This window comes from Carettochelys insculpta, chromosome 14 (genome assembly GCF_033958435.1).
Source record: "Carettochelys insculpta isolate YL-2023 chromosome 14, ASM3395843v1, whole genome shotgun sequence".
Taxonomy (NCBI): Eukaryota; Metazoa; Chordata; order Testudines; family Carettochelyidae; genus Carettochelys; species Carettochelys insculpta.
In genome coordinates this window covers 35576679-35597612 of record NC_134150.1, presented here as the reverse complement: position 1 = coordinate 35597612, position 20934 = coordinate 35576679, and the positions used below count along the sequence as shown (strand labels likewise).

At 44.6% G+C, this 20934-nt stretch overlaps 1 protein-coding gene and 1 long non-coding RNA gene across 6 annotated transcripts in view; one reads left to right on the top strand and one right to left on the bottom strand.

The window, feature by feature from the left end:
- Positions 1 to 20934, bottom strand: part of LOC142020541 (arylamine N-acetyltransferase, pineal gland isozyme NAT-3-like) — an 88268-nt gene that overhangs the window by 42747 nt on the left and 24587 nt on the right. The window contains exon 4 of one of the 5 annotated variants that reach the window (XM_075008482.1): positions 5795 to 5980. The exons of the other annotated variants lie outside the window; for them this stretch is intronic. The gene's annotated coding sequence lies outside the window, so the exon portion shown is untranslated. The remainder of the gene's footprint in view (positions 1 to 5794; positions 5981 to 20934) is intronic. 5 annotated transcript variants of the gene reach the window in all.
- Positions 12385 to 18775, top strand: LOC142020542 (uncharacterized). Its single transcript, XR_012647436.1, has 5 exons — positions 12385 to 12491; positions 14562 to 14641; positions 16298 to 16365; positions 16743 to 16804; positions 17522 to 18775. It is a non-coding gene; the product is annotated as an uncharacterized LOC142020542 (long non-coding RNA).

The window sequence follows — 20934 nt, the reverse complement described above, 5'->3', positions numbered from 1 at the left end:
CGGAGGGCTACATTTTATCAATAATACTAAGAAAACAAGAATAAATAAAACTAAGCAGATACATGTGAATAATTTACTTGTAGATTTTCAGTGGCTTAGGGTAACATAATAGTGGTCAACTCGAAGTTACAAGTGAAGTTCAATTACTAAATCAAGAAATTAATGATAATATGACATAGGATTAACAATTGATCAAATCATCTATTTAACACAATGAAAGATCACAAGGGCAGCATAATACATCAGGAATGTTACAAAAACTAAAATAAAACAACTCCATTGAATAAGCCTGTCCTCTTTCTCAACCCTGGAATGCCACTACTTTCCTTCCTTTCTTGACTGATGTACTTTTGTTTGTGTCCCTTCTAAACAATGTTTCTCTTGTCAGTACAATGGCCGGCAGCAGCACATGATTCCCTTTGCATCAGGATTTGATTAAACTTTAGGTTAGTAAGTAATTAATGATGCCATTTTAACATCTGTACCCACAACTCATACATTCACTTTTAAAAAAAGCTTAAACAAGTGAATAAATTGGCATTTTTCTCAGTCCTTTTTCCAAGTCTAATCTAATTTTTTGAGATGGGGCGACCAGAACTACAAGGAGTATGCAAGGTGCTGGCATGGATTTACAAATTGTTATATTTTAATCACTCCTCATATTCCAATGGCGTTATTGACTGATTTTGCCTATTGGAGAGGATCTTTTCAGCGAACAGACCACGACTCCAAGATCTCATTCTTGCATAGTAACGGTTAACTGTGAGCGCTTAATTTTGTACAAATAGTTGGCCTTATGTTTTCCAGTGTGCATTACACACTGCATTTTTCAAGAGTTAAAAAGAAATTGGTTTCTCCATTTAAGCCCCTGGATGTCCAATATATGCAAAAGCATGTATGCACCTTAGCTCTAAACAAATTTGTCTGATCATTTCTCAAAAAGGCTACTACAGTTTGCATGCTTCTATTCATAGTTAGTGGCTTGTATTGTTTCGGATATGTAGCTGGCTCTACCACCATCTGAAATGCATCTCCAAATAGTCAGCCCTAAAGCAGGCAAAGTTCTAGGAAATAAGACTCACGACTCCCATAACTTTCCCCCAGATATTATGTAGAAATTATTTAGCTGGGTTATGAAATTATCCCCATTAAATGAGTGATTTAATAGCTAAGCTCTGCTATAAGAGACAACCATCCAGTAGTAAGGTCTTCTCTTGATTCACTTCTGTCCCAGATAGCTGAAATAGCTACATAAAATGTCACGTTCGGCTAGCAGGTGTTGGAAGGGAATGACTCTCCAAGCAAGTGTGAAATTTACAGCATTCCCCCATCATGTGTGTTTGGGTTTTTTTAATCTTCACACTTTTCTCCTAGCAATGTTCTAGTTTTGTTTCACTGGTGCCAGCTGGGTAACGCTTTCCTTCTTTCACACTACAGCGTCACCCTCAGCTTTGCTGTGCCGATCATGCTTGTATGCCAGGTCGAGAAACTTATCATCAGCACAGCAAGTGCACCTACCCGTGAAAAAATAGCCCTACCACAGAGTGGTGGCTTCTTCCCTGCACATGATATAGCAGGAGGGGCTGAGCTTTGTTTTCAGTGCTGGTGCCAGCCCTGCCCCACTGCATCATGTGGCAGCTCGGCTGTGGGGGTTGGGCTTGTCTGAGATGCCAATAAACATCTTTTCGGTGGCTCACATTTGTACAGGGGCAGCCTGTCCTCCACAGCCGCCATGCAGTCAGGGTCTATCCCATGCCCAACCACATCGCGTGGCTAGCCCCCGACCCAACAGAAGCACATGCCTGTGGTGCAGCGCAGACCATGCTGCCAGACAGCACTGGGTCCTGGCTTGCACACAGTGAGGGCTCCAAAGGCAGGAAAGATTCAGGGGGCTGGCTGTCACCGGGGAAGAAGTTCCCCCACTGCAGAAAAGCTTTCAGGACCCAGCTGTCACTGGGGGAGGGGGGAAGTCTCCCCCTACAGCAAAGATTTTGGGGGCTGGGCGTTGACGAGTAACAAATTATAGCTTGTGATATCCAGCACCCACACATTCAACAGGTTCCCCCACGACATCCCTCATACACTGTGAGGGGCCGGCCTCCACATTCACAAGCATTCAGGGCTGTCCCCGCTCCTACCAGAGCAAGCTGCTGAAGGGACCCTGTCAACTGGCCCTTCAATCAATTTTCCTACCCCTACGACATCCCTCATAGAAAGAGAGGCCATTACCCACAGTCACAGGCATTCACACCCCCCAGCCAGAGCAAGCTACTGAAGGGAACATCTCAACTGGCCCTTCAACCAATTTCCCCACCCCATGACATCCCTAAGAGAATGGGGTCGGGGCAGGGGGGGGCAGATATCACAAGCGGTAATCTGTCCCTGTAACATTTTCAGAAAGGATGTTTCTGGTTTCAAGGAGGGGGAAAAGTGGCTGGGGTGGTGGGGGCTAGTTGAGATGACACAGGCACCTGGGTGATCCCAGGGTGGTATGGTACTCCCCTGCCTGCTATGCTAGTTGGCTAATCAGGTAAAAGTCAGTCATACCACTCTGCCCAGGCAGGGGTGCTTTTAAAGTGGGGGAGAAAGTGGCTGGAGGGCCAGTCGAGATGATAGAAACACCTGGGCGATCCCACAGCACAGAGTCATTCTGGCATGTGGAAATTTGGTGAGCTCCATGCCCCATGTTGGACACGTCTGTGTAGTAAAATGGAAAGCCAACAATCCTTTCTGACTCAGTGCACCACAAATTGTCTTTTTTCCATTCTTGAGTATGGGGCACTGAAGGCTCTTCCCCTGCCTAAGGGAGCTGGCTTTAGTTGTTATGCGTTGCACTTTCCTCAACTTTACCATCCTACTCTTTCCTCAACTTTGCTATCATCCTACTGTACTTCAGGCAGTATATCACAAGCAGTACTCTGTTCCTGTGATATTTTCAGGGAGGATGTTTTTGGTTTCAAGGTCAGGTAAAGTGGCTGGGGGCCACGAGATGGCAGTCACCTGGGTGATCCCACAACAGTATGACAGTCCCCTGCCTGGTGCACTACTAGGCTGAACATAAAAGTCATACCTAAAGGGGTTCTTTCTACAGGGGGAAAATCAACTGAGCAACCAGTTTGCATGGTTCAGTGACCTTCTGAAGCCAGCCTATTTGGGTTTCCTTCCCCTGCGATTCCCTAATTTTCTTTCTTTCCTTCTGAAAAAATGGCCGTTTGCTTTCCACGAGAGAGGAAAGAAAGCAATGCAGTATGGGAAGATGACATCACATACCCACAACCACCTGCAGAGCATTTTTTTCCCGTACTGCACCAATGAAAAAAACCCCACACTGCTATGAGGCTGAGGGAACCGTGGGATAGGTTCCCACAATGCACTGCTGTTACAGTCGGTGTTTGGAAATTCAGCGTGACAGTACTAAATCGACTTTGTGGGGACTGTGGGGAGGTGAAGATACTCAAATTTGAATTTATAAAACCCAGCATTATGAAATCAAATTTAATAAAACTGAAGTTAGATCATAGTGTAGACATAGCCTAATACTCAGAAAGGTATGTAATCCCTGACTTCCAGGAGTGCTCCAGTTTAATTTGGGTGGCCGTTACACCATTTCTCCACAATTGAACTAATCCACTGTCATCTGTTGTAGAAAAAGTTGGATAAAATTGAGCAACCAATGCTGGCATCTTCCCAGCGCTGACTGGGACTGGAGCTGCTATTTTCAACTGCTATTGACAGTTGCATTTGTTTTAAGGTTTCTTCTTTCGAAAATAAGAAAGTAATATTGCATTGGTGATTGCCCCATAGAAACAGTGGAACAAAAGAACAATGAAGGCAACTCCATTTTGCCTCAATATGTGGAGCAGTTGTACAGTATGGTTCTGGATATCTTCCAATCACACACAGGCTGTGTCTACACTTGCATTCCTCTTTCCAAAGAGGTATGCAAATGAGGGTAATTGAAAATGCAAATGAGGTCCAGATTTGCATACTGGGAACCTCATTTGCACATTTCTTATTTCAAAAGAAGAAAACCAGTGTAGACACTGCTTTTTCTAAAGTAAACTCCATCTTTGACAGAATTCTTCTTCCCATTAAAGAAAGGGAAGAAGGATTCTGTCGAAGACGGGGTTTACTTTCGAAAGAGAGGCGTACACACTGGTTTTCTTCTTTCAAAAGAAGATCTTTCGAAATACAAATATGCAAATAAGGTGCCTGTTATGCAAATCCACTCCTCATTTGCATTTTGATTTCCCTCATTTGTATGCCTCTTTCGAGAGAGGAATGCAAGTGTAGACACAGCCACAGTGAAAATCATTCCACTTTGTGGGGATTTTGTCAGAACTGAGCAGGTAGCTGCTGGCTATGGGACTTTACTGACCTGAGACCAGGACCACATACTGTGACTGGTGAAATAGGTTCGTGCTGGAGACATGGCTAGAGAATGCCCAGATAAGAAAAGATACAAATCTGTATGGAGTTTCCTCTGAGCACTCTGAAATTCCTGCTCCCTGTGGACACTGTGGACCCACATGAGTGCACAGTGCAATAACAAAACCGGGGAGCTGAGGAAAATGTGCATAGCAGGACACAAAATCTTGCAGAGGTATGTGACCAAAATAATGAGAATACTATAACGCTGGCATATCAGGCCCACACTTGGAGGTGACCGAGAGCAACTACACTGGAGCCCACAAAATGTTAACCAGGCCCATCCATAGGGAAAGAGAAAGGGGAGGGAGAACAGTGGAAGCCGAAGCCATTGCTGACACTGTCCTTCCTCCACCTTTCATGAACACTAAAATAGACAAAGCACAAAGATTGCCCTCACACCCAATTGTCCCTGCTGGGATGCAATTTGACAAGCAAAGAGCCTCAGTCAAGTGCAATACAACAAACACAACCTTCCCACAAAATCTTGCCCTGATCTCATAGTGTAACTCAAAATACTGGTGGACTTCCGCACTGCCTATATGCTGTTCTTGCTTTTGGTCTCCTAAGCCCTTAAATCTCTGGGTACAATCTTGCAGATTTGAAACTTATTTACAAAAAAATCATAGATCCAGGCAGGAAAATAACAAAAGATGCATAGAGTTAGGTAAACATGTTTGCCTGGAGCGTATAGATCATGGGAATAAGGGGACTTCGAAGTAGGCGGGGTCCTTTTGAAAAGGAGCCCTGTCGGGACGAGACATGCGGCGGCGAGGCGCGTCAATTTCGAAGTGCCGCGGCCACCCGCATGCTCATGAAGCACTGAATATGCATTTCAGTGCTTCATTAGTAAACTTCGAAATGGACATTTGCGTGGCCATTTCGAAGTTTGGGGCTCGTGTAGACGTAGCCCATGTCACCTTCATCTTTACCTCAATAAATTCCGAAGGGTCACCTTGACAAGAAAGCACTTCAGAGGTTTACTGGGATATAAAAGAAAGGGGTAGAAAACCCCAAGTTCCTTCTTTTATCAAAAGAAACCAAAAGAACCTAGTCTCTTTGGGTCTCTGGGAAAGATCCTAACCAAGGAATGTAACAGCAATGAAGGGTCCTGTGGCACCTTATAGACTAACAGAAAAGTTCTCTAGAATTCTATGGTTTTCTCCCTATAAAACTCTTCTTCTTCAAGGGCTGGACAGGGGAGGTGGTCACTGGACAAGTCATTACAAAGGCCTAGAGATAATGAAATAATAAGCAAATATGGACTTCTGAGAATTATCAGACAGATATATTGACCAAACCCTGGCTCAATATTTACGTCAGGTACATTATAAATCATGACGGGTACAGCATTAGGTTAACTTACCTGCCATGCTAGAGATATTAACAAGCCTTCCTTTGGATTTCCGAAGTAATGATAAGAACATTTTGGTCACCTCTACAGACCCAAAGAAATTCACATCCATGCACTGCTTGTAAACGCTCATGGGCAGTAGCTCACCATCTCCAGCAAACCCCAGGATTCCAGCATTGTTAACAATACCCCATAAACCTGAGGAAGAGAAGGAAATGAATGTTGCTGTTCTGGAGTCCCCAGCAAAAGAAGGTAAGTCGACAGAATTTCACTAAAGGGAAAAATTCTTGATGGGTAAAGTGCCAGCTTCTAGTCTGGGTGGGTGCAGATTTAGGTACACAAGCTCTTTTGGACCAACTTGCTTCTTTGCACACTGTTTACTGGCACTCTAATGCCAATTGCCAAGGACCGTTTTCGGAGTGCTCCGTAAAGCGAAAGTCTCATCACTATAGCCATATAAATATCCTGACTGGTCACTGGCACAGAGAGCAGAAATGCTGAACATAAACACCCATGCCCAGAAGACACAGTTTCAGACAAACACTGATGCAACGGAAGCCCCTGGAAAGCAGGAATAGGCACTTCATCCTGTAAAATGTCAACCATACCTGTATTTTGCACCATCTCTGAAATCTGAAAATAGGCTTCTTTAATTTGTAGTGAACTGGTTACGTCCAACTGCAGGACACAAAGTCTTTGGGAACAAGTCTTCTTTAGTTCTTCAGCTGCAGGTCCATTTTTATTCAAGACACCAGCAAATACAACAAACCCCAACTTATCAAGATACTTCGCCAATGCATGTCCAATGCCGGAATTAGCTCCTGACAGCACCACAGTCAGGAAAACATCTTAGGCGAAATGAAATCACAAAAAACTTCCTAAGCAGATCTGTAAGAACATTCGTTGTTGTTCTTTGTTTGTTTGTTTTTTGTTTTTTAGTGGCAGGGCGGGTGGCGATGGTTCATTCAAGATTACAGAATTGGAAATCATTTATAAATCTGACACCTTTAACTCTGGCCTGACTAGTAGTAGTAGTAGTAGGCATCCTTCAGTCTGCATAGACTATGGATCGCGCCCTTTAAAGTTTCAATTGAGGGCTTCATTTACAGCGTCTATTGTGACTATAAAGACGCACACGAGAGTGACAGTCCTTGCTGCATCTCTTGCAGATGTAGTGGGTGTCTGGCAAGTCCTTATTGTGCTTTTTGTGCGCTCGCTTCTCCTCTGCTAGCTGTCTGATCTTCATCTCGCCCTTCTGAAGGCCCTTGTGTAACCCCTGCCTCCATCTGCTGCGGTTGTCTGCTAGTTCTTCCCAGTCGTCCAGCTCGATGTATACCTCTCTGAGGTCTCTCTTGCAGACATCTTTGTAGCGCAACTAGGGGCGTCTGGGAGATCTTTTGCCAGATGCTAGCTCACCATACAGGATGTCTTTTGGAATCCTTCCATCGTTCTTCCTGTGGACGTGGCCAAGCCAGCGGAGTCGACGCTGCCTGAGGAGGGTGTACATGGTTGGGATTCCAGCTTGCTCGAGGACGGCGGTGTTGGTAACTCTGTCCTTCCATGATATTCCAAGGATGCACCTGAGGCAGTGCAAGTGGAAGACATTCAGCCTCTTTTCCTGGCAGGCATACAGGGTCCAAGTCTCACTGCCATAAAGGAGAGTGCTGAGGATGCAGGCTCTGTAGACTTGCATTTTGGTGTGAGTGTACAGCTTGTTGTTATTCCACACTCTCTTGCTGAGTCTGGACAGAGTTGTGGCCGCTTTTCCAATCCTCCTATTTAGCTCAGTGTCCAACGACAGGGTGTCAGTGATGGTGGACCCGAGGTAAATGAACTCGTGGACGACCTCTAACGTATAGTTGTCAATGCTGATTGATGGGGATTCAGCAACATCCTGACCGAGTACGTTCGTCTTCTTCAGGCTGATGGTAAGCCCAAAGTCCTTGCACACTTTGGAGAACCGATCCAGCAGTTTTTGAAGCTGGTCTTCTGTGTGAGACATTACAGCAGCATCGTCTGCGAACAGCATGTCTCTTGACGAGGACTTCTCGCACCTTAGACTTAGCTTTCAGCCTTGCAAGGTTAAACAGTTTCCCATCAGATCTTGTGTACAGCAAGATGCGCTCTGTTGAAGATCCAAAGGCATGCTTCAGGAGGAGTGCGAAGAAGATCCCGAACAATGTCGGAGCAAGCACGCATGCTTGTTTGATGCCGCTCCTGATTCTGAAAGCATCCGATAATGTGCCGTCATATTGGATGGTTCCTCTCATGTTTTCGTGGAACGACTGGATCATCTTGAGTAACCGTGGAGGACAGCCTATCTTGTGAAGCAGTTTGAACAGACCATCCCTGCTGACCAAGTCAAAAGCCTTGGTCAAGTCAATGAAGGCTATTGTAGAGTGGCTTTCTCTGCTCCCTGCACTTTTCCTGCAGCTGCCTTAAATCTGACACCTTTAACTCTGGCCTGACTAGAGATCTTAATTATCTTATGCATTACAAAGGCATTTTCCTTGCCTTTGATATTTGCGGGAATGAGATACATCCTATTTAATTTGCTTGACTAATTGGTTCTACTACTGACAGGTAACCCTTTCCCCCCCGCCCCACCCTGCTATATAAGCCCTGGGGTTTGTATTTCCTCTCCATTTTTCATCTGAAGAACTGGGTTTTATCCACGAAAGCTCATGACCTAATATATAGGTTAGTCTCTAATGTGCCACAGGTGGGAGTACAAGGCACTGCTGTGAGAGGGGGTCGGGACAAGGGCTTGGAGTGCAGGACAGGGTAGGGGTGCAGACTACAGAAGGGGGTTGAGGGACCTGCCTCCGGCCAGGTAGCATTTACCACTGGCAGCTCCTGATCAGCAGTTCTGCAAGGCTGAGGCAGTCTCCCTGCCTGTCCTGGCCCCATACCACTCCCAGAAGGGCCAACACGCCACTGTGGCCCCAGGGGTTTGGGTGGGGGTGGAAGGTTATATGGTGCCATATGACGCCTCTCTCCGCTGGCACCCCTCCCTCAGCTCCTATTGGCCTCAGTTCCTTATTCCCTGCCAATGGGAGCTGCAGGAGGCAGTGGGTACAGGCTAGAGCAGTGTGCTGAGACTCCTGCCCTCCACACGACACACACACGGGGCTGCAGGATCAACTGGCTGGTGACCATGAATGCATTTGCCATCTTTCACCTGACTGTCAGCTCACTGCACCCCTAAGGAGACAGGCGGAGGGGGTAGAATTGGGACATGCTTTGTTAAGTTACTGGCAGCAAATCATTGCTTCCCTTGTCCTCGCCTCGTCTGGCCTTTTGTCACTGGCTAAGCACTGTCCTACCTCGTCTTCTCAGGGAGATTCCGGAGAAAGAAGCTCAGGCAGAGCTCTGCTAGAAGGAACTGTGGCCATAATGAGAGGGGCTGCCCCAAGCTTGTTTGGGAGCCACTTTTTGCACAGCAGGGAGCGCAATGGTGAGTCTCGGAACTGACCTTGGATGTCCCACATCACAAAGAACAGCGATCTCATTAGCTACGTCTACACGTGAAGCCTACATCGAAGTAGCCTATTTCGATGTGGAGACATTGAAATAGGCTATTTCAATGAATAACGTCTACACGTCCTCCAAGGCTGGCAACGTCGATGTTCAACATTGACGTTGCACAGCACCACATCGAAATAGGCGCAGCCAGGGAACGTCTACACGCCAAAGTGTGTGCATCGAAATAAGGGTGCCAGGAACAGCTGCAGACAGGGTCACAGGGCAGACTCAACAGCAAGCCGCTCCCTTAAAGGGCCCCTCCCAGACACACTTGCACTAAACAGCACAAGATCCACAGAGCCGACAACTGGTTGCAGACCCTGTGCATGCAGCATGGACCCCCAGATTCAGCAGCAGCAGCCAGAAGCCCTGGGCTAAGGGCTGCTGCACACAGTGACCATAGATCCGCGCAGGGGCTGGAGAGAGAGCGTCTCTCAACCCCTCAGCTGATGGCCACCATGGAGGACCCCGTAATTTCGATGTTGCGGGACGCACAACGACTACACGTTCCCTACTTCGACGTTGAACGTCGAAGTAGGGCGCTATTCCCATCCCCTCATGGGGTTAGCGACTTTGATGTCTCGCCGCCTAACGTCGATGTTAACATCGAAATAGCGCCCAACACGTGTAGCCGTGACGGGCGCTATTTCGAAGTTAGTGCCGCTACTTCGAAGTAGCGTGCACGTGTAGACACGGCTATTGAGTCATAGCATGCTTCCTTCTTACTCTGTTCTGCATGGGGGGTTGCCCTGCACTCTTCCCCATAGCAGTTTCTGTATCCTCCAGTGGTGCACTAAACTGCATGGCTACACATATGCTCCGTATCTACTTCAAAGAAGCTCCTGCATCCCTTGAAAGCAAGGGTGCTACTCTAACGTTAATCTGGCTATTTCATGTAATGGAAATTCATTGACTAGAAGACCCCTGACTTCCAAAGATGGCACGCAATATGGCCTAGAGGTCTGAACTCAGGCCTACAAACTAGCACTCCTGAGCTTTAATCCTAACCCTGACATTAACCCTTCCTGTACTCCATTTCCTCATGTGTAGACAAGGATCAGACTCCTTATTTACCAACCTCACTGTGGGCTAGTGATGATTAATCTCTGTAAAACACCATTAAGAGTACTTCATTGTTGTTGAACCCAATCCAGCAGTCCCTACTGTAGCAAAAATCCTGAATCAGTAGACACTGGATTGCGGACCCAGCATTATTAAAACAGATTTAGCACATTCTTCGTTGGTTACATATGTCTCCTAGCCACTAAAATCAAATTGAGCATTGTTCCTTAAATGTGAAAACGAAGATTAATTGCAAAATGAGTTAAATGTAGCAGTATGCACTGAATGGTCCCATCAGTCAAGCTAAAGGAGTTATTTAGTTTACAAACAGCAACGAAGGGTCCTGTGGCACCTTATAGACAAACAGAAAAGTTTTGAGCATGAGCTTTCGTGAGCACAGACTCACTTCAGCAGATGCTGGTCTTGGAAATCTGCAGGGCCAGGTATAAATAAGCCAGAGCAAGGGTGGGGATAACAAGGTTAGCTCAGTCAGCAAGGGTGAAGCTTACTACCAGCAGTTGATCTGGATGTGTGAACACCAAGGGAGGGGAGGCTGCTTAACACACAATATTCCAGATGTGGCCTCAACAGTGCTGAATAGAGGGGAACAACCACTTCCCTAGATCTGCTTGAAATGCTCCTCCTAATGAACCTCAATATGCCATTAGCCTTCTTGGCTACAAAGGCACACGGTTGACTCATATCCAGCCTTCCATCCACCATAACCCCAGGTCCCTTTCCACTACTATACTGCTGCTTAGCCAGTCGGTCCCCAGACTACAACAATGCTTGGGATTCTTCCGCCCCAGGTGCAGGACTCTACACTTGTTGAACTGCATCAGATTTCTTTTGGCCCAATCCTCCAATTTATCCAGGTCACTCTCAATTTTCTCTCTACCTTCCCACATATCTACCTCTCCCCCTAGCTTTGTGTCATCTGCAAACTTGCTGAGAGTGCAATCCAGTCCTTCATCCAGGTCATTAATGAAGATGTTGAACAAGGGTAGTGCATTGTTTGAAGGTATCCCACAGTTCCCTCATCCCCTGTAATATTCTGGGTATGCTTGCTGGTCTTGACATCATCTTTCCCCATTGCATTTTCCTCTTTCTCCTCCCAGTCCCTGAAAATATGTTGATCCGTGGAAATAATATAGAGACCCTCACAATTAGAAGACAGAATGTTTGGTTTCCCCACACATTACATTGCCAACATGGGTGCAGCGACTGTATTCTCAACTTGCCATCCACTTGTCTCGCTTCCCATCATTGCGTGCATGTGATCCCTGAAATGAATGCAGGGGCCCAGACTGTTCTGTAAAATGAGAAGGAAGAGGATAGGAAAGTGCAGGAAGAAAGAATTTTTGGTTTCCCCCAGGCATCAGCAAGCTTTGGTATGGGCAAATGGGGGGTTCACTGGGGGACCAGTTGAAGTGGTCCTTCCCCAGAGGCAGCAGGCCCCTTAGGCACTAGGGGAAAACTTTTCTCCGGTGGCATCAACCCTTGTAGAGGCTGGGGTAGACTTTTCCCCAGTAGCAGAAAGCCCCAGTATGGGCCAAGGGGGGAGGGGTCAGGTGAGGTGGTCCTTCCCCACATCAGCAGCAAAGCACTGAATTTCTTAGCCACTGGGGCAGACTTTTCCCAGGTAACAGCAAGGCCTGGTATGGGTGAAGGAGAGGGTCAGTAGTTGGGGGGGCCAGTTGAGGTGGTCCTTCCCCATGGGGGCAGCAAACCCCCAGTATCTTCACTACCAGGGGTGGAACACTGCAGGGGGTGAGTGGCACCCAAGGCACAGCTGCACTGGGGGTGTGCGAGCAGCAGCAGTGGGGCTGGGATGGACTGCGCGCCCAGCATCCACGTCTCGCAGAGTGGCATGATCTACTACCGGGACTTGGACGAGTCTACCTCCCCGCACCGTGCCGCCTCCCCCCTGCGTGGCCTCTTCGTCAAGACCGATGCAGCCGACTCTATCCCCCCCATGCTCGCCTACCAGAGCCGTCAGCCTCCGCCCAGCTCCAGCCCGTGCTACCAGGAGCGAAGGGAGCCTGCGGTCACTAGCCAGGCCGGGGTATGCCACTGCTGCAACACTGAGGCAGAGATCCAGACCAGCCACAGCAGCATCAAGGTAAAGGCAGGGATGGACCGAGGTACCCAGGGCAGCAGCTCCGCGGATGGGCGTTGTCCCCTCCTCTCCCGGCTCCGGAGGTGGGCGCCCACGGTGGCCGGCCGGGGGCTCTGGGAAACCACCACCGGGCGCTGCGGAGAGATGCGCCGGGCAGGCAGCAGCTGCAGGCAGCCGTTGCCTGGAGCCTCAGCCTTTCTCCCGCTGCAGGGTGGCTGCGTCCCGCTGAGGCGCGCAAAATCCAAATCAGTCCTCGTAAACGCGAAGAAATGCCTCATAAACCGAAGTAGGGGTATTAAATGAAACTCCTTGTAAAGTCAAATTCTCGTAACCTGAATGGGCGTATCTCGGGGTATGACTGTACTTTGATTGCTTTAGGGCAGCCCAGTGTGTATGCAAAGCCAAATCTCAACTCAGCCGAAGGTGGATGGAACTTGTCAATACAATGCAATCAGCTGCAGCACAACTGATTAATCCATACAGTCTGGTAGAGATAAGCCCTCAGAAACTGACATGTTTTTATTCAAGAATGGCAACATCTAAAGGTCTCACAAAAGGTACTAGAAAGAAAGAAAAAGAGAAGAGAAACTCTCCAGAGTCCTGACTGTAAACCCAGAGTACTGCGAAGGATAATCAAATTCAAGCTGGTGCATTCGCTCTCTATCATATATTCCCTATTCACCCACTGCCCCCGTCCATCCTCATTCAACACACCACTGCAAATGAGCCATGACTGGATGCCACAGACGGAACTTGACTGAGCTACAATAAAAGACGTGACCTTGCTGCTGATGTTGTTTTATCAATTGTTGCTTTTCATCTCAGTAATAATATTTGTCAGCCCAAACGAAATTACTTCCCAAATTTTGGTGTAATCTGTCAATCAAACAAATCAGCTTTAAGAAGGTAAATTCGTAGCAAGAAGGGGTGTTGGGTGGGGGAGAAACTGCTAAAGCAAATGAGCAGCAGGAAATTGCTCTAGGCAAAACAGTGAACTTCCACTGTTAGGAAAATCTCTCATTCATTAATAATGTCATAGAAATGGGCAGATAATGTATACATTGTGAGCATAATATTTTACCACACTGAATTAGTTTCTTGAATATTCTTTGGTACTAAGTATTGTTTAAATGCATAAGTCAAAAATAATTGTACACAAGTGCCTAGTAAATACAAGTAAAATGTTTTTCAAAAGTAAGCAAAGGCATTGCATTCTGGTAACATTTAAAATGCGTCTACTCTTTACCATCTTCGTTCTAAAAGATTAAACAACATAAGCAATACAATATGCATAAATGTTAAAGAAATCAGTGGCACTTCTTAAAAAAAATCTATCTATAATTTTTTCAAGACAATAAGCCAGTAAAATATTATTATTATTATTATTATTATTAATGAGCACAAAGAATGTTTTACAATGTGATTTCAGAACCTAAAAAACGAAGGCTGGAAAAAACTAAGAAAAAGAGCAAAATGATTACAGGATAGTTAATAAATAACCTTTAAGAAGACACAAAGTTATACAGAATAACCATGAAAGGGGCAGATTTATCTTCCCAAACTTTGCATGTTCCCTCTTACCTGTGATCAATACAGCTTTGCTGTCCACAGGTAACATTGTTTGAACTGATAAGTAAATATAAAAGATGAGGCATGCCACAGAGAACAGGATTAAGCCTACATAACTTTTCAGTGTGGCAAAACAGAATATTCCCAATAAAAGTAGCAGGAGATCACAGACAAACATACACTTTTTCTCCACCTTGTTCTTTCTGGCTTTGTAAAAGATGATTATTCCAAATGCTGCAGTCATAACCAAGCAGAGCAAGACAGAAGGGTCAGCTTTATAGATGTAAGAGTCCATTCTCCTAGAGAGAAGCATTCATCCAGTAACAGACACCAGCATAGCAAGATGTTGCTAAAGGCAGACTGAGTTTTACAACAACTGGGTGAGGGGTGGGGCAAAGAAAGGGGAATTGTTTCAGGATCTTGAAGTAGATGTTGAAAAATGTAAGACTGGTATAACTACTGGCATTCTTCCTTCTCACCTCTTTCATTTTTATTATCTTTCAGCTCAGCCTTGTGAACGATATATTGCCTGGATAATGACTGGCAGTCAGGAATAGACATGAAGGAGTAAGGCATGGCATAAGGTAAAATATAACTTTCACATATTTGATAAACTTAAATGGAGTTTCACAAAACAGAAAGACTATTTCTACTATAGTTAAAATGGGCGTGTCCTTCTTATGAATTTGGGGGCCTGACTTCAGTGGATTTACATCTGATTTACATTGGCATTTGTTGTATATCAGGCCTGCATTGTTGACTCTTTCTAGTTCCAAATATGTAGCTGTCATCGCACTAAAGTTACCTTAATAGTTTTGGTTTTCCCATTATGTTACCATTAGCTACTTTATCGCAAGGAAACACAGCAGCCAAATACAACTGTTTTTCCTGTAATTCCCTTATGAATTACCTGGACTGTTTCCCCATCTTTGATATTCACAGAAACCTCAGGCAACTCACTTAACAGACACTTGCAGCAAGGAAAAAAGCAGTCCTGTAGCACTTTAAAGACTACCACAGTAATTTATTAGGTGATGAGCTTTCATGGGACAGACCCACTTCTTCAGATCATAGCCTTAAGTAAGTAGTTTTCTTCCCCTTCTTTCCCCACCTTCAGCCCCCATTCTGTCCTATGGAGCTGATCTGTCAGTTTTCAGTTCATTTTTTTCTATCTTTCTGTTAACTTCTCATTGTGCTAGTTTACTTTTAACAGAATCTCCAGATTCTGAAGAAGTGGGTCTGTCCCATGAAAGCTTATCACCCAATAAATCATTTTGTTAGTCTTTAAAGTGCTAAAAGACTGCCTTTTTGTTCTGTAATTAGCATGTTCCTTTGGCTATTGACACATTCCATATTTGGATGATCACTGTATTTTTAGTGACTGAAACTAGGAGGGGTTGGCCTCATGTTTTGAAGGATAAGATTAACTAATCAACTAACTTCAGACCATATCTTGTACTGAACTTTAAAGGTTATATTAAGCTTAGTTTTGGCAGGCACAGACTGCTCAACAACGTAGCCAGCAACAGGAAGGTATCAGCCAGTCAATAATTTAGATTAGAAATACACCTATTCTGGAGGAACTTTGAAGATCTTTTTTTAATTTTTTCTTTAAAAGTGTATGTTAAAACAGAATTAGCTAAAATGATTGAAGCATCACTGAAACCTCTATCTGTAATAACTACTACCAGTTTTCATATCACATTGGTCAGTCATGTCATAACCTGGGCTTACCCCAGGATGGGCTAACATGACATTAAAGGTGTTAAATTTGTATCGACTACAAGTATGAAGTGGTGTTTCAATTTTTTGGTGCATTTGATTTTAAGAAATACCTTTTTTTCCAATCTAGACAGAGTCTGAGGGTATGTCTACACAGCAAATTTATTGCAAAATAAGCTATTTCAGAAGAGTTATTCCGGAATAGTGTATTTCAAAATGACACTGCTATACACATAACGCATTTCAAAATAGCACTTAGCTGTTTCAAAATACAGTATCTACACACATAGGCCATTTCTACACAGGCCACTTCTGAAGGAAGTGCTAATACACGGAGCGAAAGATGCTAATGAGGCACAGATGCAAATTCCCTGTGCCTCATTAGCATAATGTCACATGATTTGGAGTCTGGAAGACCGTTCTTCAGGACTCCAAAACTTCCAGAAGGACGTGCTTCTTCTGGAGGCCCTTTCTTCCCCAAATAAATGGCAAATTTGTGTGTGTCAATCCCTCTTTAGGTACTGTTATGAATGAATGCCTGTAAATTGATAGCCCTTGCAGAGCACCTTCAGCAGAAGGCAGTCAGGTAAGCCAATGGGAAGAAGAGAAACTTTTTTGAACTGAGAAGAGTTGTAGTCTGAGGGGTCTGTGTGGCTGATGCAAAGGGGACAGCGAGAAATGGTTGCTCCTAAGCAGCCGGAATGAATCAAGTAAATATCCTGGCCGTTTCATAATCAGCCATAGATAGGTAAGGAATGTGTAGTTAGATGCAATCAGGTTTTGTTTGTTTTGAAATTGAAGTGGACTTTTTTCAGGTGCTATGGTTAATGGTTTGATTCTTTTTCCTGTACCCTGTAACTTCAAAGCTGAATTGCAGGGAAATAATTCTCTGTGCTGAAACTGTAATGTTTTTGAGGTGTTTTCTCTCATTTTGTGAATATATTACCTTTTTTTTTTTTAAAGGCAATCATCTGATTCCTGTGTCCTGAGAAGGGTCTATGTAGATTCATGCCTTAGACTGAAAGGTCAGCTATCAGATTACAGGTCTTTGTTTCTAAGCCTGTACTGTCCAACTGGCAAACAAGGAAACAGATTGTGGCAAATGTGTCTTGCGGGTCTTGTGCAGCAGCTCCTTGGGAGCCAGTGGTGGCGGCAGCTCAGGGGCTATACAAATGGCTCGGGGGCTTGCGCACTGTGCCATGTGATTCTCAGAGCTGCGCAGGTTGGGGCTGGGTGGCTCCGGTGAGTCACCGGCAGGGGGAGGGTACCTGGCTGGGGAGATGGTGGGCACTGTGGCTATCAGGTGTCTTGCCTTTGGACACCACTCTCAGGAGCTTGGCGTTTACCCTACAGGGAGACATCCCAAATGTGTCTTCCTGGATTAAAGGGTTTTTTCCTCACTTGGATGGCAGCATTGACCACTGCCCAGGGTCAGGGAATCTGTGACCTCAGGGAACCTTTTTCAGCAGAGCCTTTCCAGGCAAGGTATTTTTAATGTCCCCACTTTCTGCAATCCGAGTGTCAGAGTGGGGATGCAGGCCTGACAGGTACACAATGTGATTTGACTGCCCCAAACTAGGCTTAAAGCATATGTTAAGGATTTTCATTGCTTTTTGACAGGAATCCTTGACTGCAAATTATGAGAAAACTGAAGTAATTTCCTCTGACCGCACAGCAAGGCTGCAGAATGGGATGACTGATAGCTACTAAATTTTAACAGGTCATATTTTTTTCCCTTTTAGGTACTTGTTCTACGAAGAATAGCCATCAGGATAAACATGTGGAGGAAGTACAAAAGGAGAGCCTTAAATGCTATGCAAGCAGTGCTTCATGGCATGCTGGTTTGTGAAAAGGGGCATTTTGTCACTTTCTCCTTCACGGATTCAAGTCTAAATTCCATGACCAGCTATTACGCTGTGTAGAAATCTGGAACAAGAAAGCCCATAACAGTCTTAGAGTTTGAGGAAAACAAGTTTTTTAAGAATGCTTAGCCTCTCAGATTTAACCTTGGTCGGGGAATGAACTGTTTTGACTAAGGCTCAATGTGCTTATATTAATTGACTGTGTATTCAGCTTATGAATCCACCCCACCTTAAAGGTGATGTCTAAACGAACAGCTTAGTAAAACACACACCCTAAAGTTCTCCTGCCTTTGCAAGTCCTCTCTTCTCTCTATCTTTTTGTTTCTGGGAACTGGACCTGGCTAAATCTAGACAAGAGCAAAAGACATTTCCAAACTGCTTATGGAAGATACCTTTACCACAAACCTCCCCTGGGCTCTCTCATTGAAAACAGTGTTCAGTTCTGAGAAACTGATTAACGTTTTTAACAATAATATTTTCATGAGAGCTTTTGCATGCCTCCTTTGTCAAAATATGAGCTCAACCAATCTGAAAGGGAGGTATGCTGGTCTTGAGAGACAATCATTTTTTCATATGCAGGTAGAGCCTTATTAGAGATGTAGCACACTGTCAGCTTTCCTGTACTGTCAACTGAGAAATAAATGCTTAGTCCCATTTCTGGATCAAATGCCTTTTTAACACTCCAGCTGAAAACATCTGATGTGATAAAAATGTCTTAATTATGTGGGCTGTCATGCTATTTGCTTGGCTGCCCACACAAACAAGTACAAGTATGTGAAAGAGAGGTTCCTTGCTCTCTAGAAGGAATTGATGTTCTTTTAACCCTTGCTATTTTTGTAGCTGTTGTTGATAGGGAAAATGGGTTAATTGTGTGGGGTTTTTGGAATTTTTGGGTAATTTAAACATTTATCCATTTTACTAAACCTTGTTCATTTTAAAACGTGCGTATCTTATATGTTTTACAGCTTAAGGCTCAAACACTATATTAATAAATTGGATTTATGGTGAATAAGCAGATGCGAATGACCACTTTCAATATTGTAAGCACAAATACATTTTCAAAAAGGAAAAAACCTCCCTCCCATTTCAGGCCCTTTGAAATAAGCGTTTTTCAAGTGTAACTAGGAGATGGAGTCTCTGTAAATTTTGTGCAACTGACAAGACATCCTGAATCCGTGAAACCTCTGATGATATGAAAACTCCTTATCATTTCCAAGAGAGGTTTTCCTCTCTAGCTCTGTAAATCTCTGGAGCCCACAAAAGCAGCTAGCAGCTGAATACTATGCCATTAAACCCTATATTTTTAATGAAAATAATTGTTATGATATAGATATGACATAACTGAGATACACTTTGTGCGAAATAGCTCATGTAAGTTATCATTGGGAAGGTTATTGTCTACTGAATTAGATTATCCAGTTAGTATGCCTGAACCATTTCTCTATCTGAAGTATTCCTGGGGAAATTCTGCATCAAGAAATCCAAAATTCTGTGCCAAAAAATGCAAAATTCTGCATTTTTGGTACAAAATTATGCATATTTCTCTTGTAAAAATAACACAATATAAGCACAACAGCCTTATGTATTTTGGTAATTTACTTAAATTACCACAATGAAAAAATCACAATAACTGGTCAGCATTTCTTACACACAACAAAGTTAAATTACAAATAACTTATAACTAACACCCTGCCTTCCAATTATAATCCTGGATTCTTCATTTAATTGACATTACTTTTCTTTTTTTGGGTGTTTGATACACCATAAAGTATATCACCTTACATTGCTCAGGCTTTCACACAAGAAAGTCATACAATTTTGCTCATCATTTTTTTAAAGGCTACATAAAATAGATCTTGAGCTATAATGTAACCCTATTGTGCCTCTATGGCACAGAAAATAGAGTGAGAAAATAGAAAGAACTTCCTGGCAGAGCCTGCAGTTCCTGTTATTTACAATAAGGCTCCTTTACCCCATTCAGGCCGGACAAAAGGAACCTGATGCCTCCAAGTCCGGGATTTGGCAATCAGAATGAAAAGGGCAGAGTGAGTCTTTCACTCATTCATATGCAAGCAGATGCTCAATCCCACGCCTGAACGACTCACTCTATGGACACACACCACTCACACCCAGCCTGCCTGACTCTGCTCTCCGCTGATGGCTTCATCCAACAGATGCTGTGGAAGTGGCATATGTTCCCAACAGATTCCACCGCTGCCACAACACTTTCCTTCAACTTCCACAGGGGGCTTCTAAAGAGGATGGAGAGAAGCTGTTCTTAGCAGTGAGGGATGGCAGAATAAGGAGCAATGGTCTCAAGTTACAGTGGCAGAGATCTAGGTTGGATATTTGGAAAACCTATTTCACTGGGAGGGTGGTGACATACTGGAACGGACTGAGAAGTGGTGAAATCTCCATCCCTAAAAGTTTTTAAGTCCCATCTTGACAAGTACTGTCTGGGATTTAGTTAGGATTTAGTAAAGGATCTTGCTTTAGGCAGGGGGCTGGACTCACTGACCTCCTGAGGTCTCTTCCATCCTTAGGATTCTATGATTCTAAATTTCTTTGCTTCCCCCATTTTTCCACAGGGAAGCCAAGAAATCTGTGGAAGGTATGAATTCTGCACCCTGCATATGGCCCAGAATTCCCTCCAGGAGTAAACTGCAGTTAGGAATATTGGCCATGTGTCTGTATTGTAAATGTGCTACTTCAGCTGTCAGCCACAACTCACCCTTCAGATATGACAATGAAAAAACCTGATAGGGTCGACAGCCTGCTAACCACGACAATGGACTTTCACAGAGCTTAGTCCTCCTGTGCACACTCAAGACAGCCTACGAGTAGTGGCTGTCACAGCCTTTCAGAGACACTGGCTTGAGTCACCTGATGGCAGACACCTCTCCAGCCCTTTTGGAATGCCAGTGTTTCCCCACTGGAAGACGAGGGTTCCCTCCTCCCTCAAAAGTTACATAAGACAGGGGAGTGATATCATCGTGGTTCTCCTCTGCCACCTGACCCAAAGAAATACTGAAAAACACCTGGAGAAGATTTGATCTCAAAACAGAAGGGTGCTTAGCTTGTGGTTAATAAAACAAAGTCTCAAGCTGCAGTCCAGACCAGGGCTTTTATTTTAACAAAAGCTGAGAAGCTGGAGAACAAGAAAGCACCTTGAGAGAAGCATCATTATGCCAATCTGTAAGGGGCCAAGCCCAGCCCCGGTGAAAGATACTGCGCGAAGTCTGTGGTGGCAAAGGAACACAGGTTTCACAAAGCCCAGAGCAGCATTCTGCATG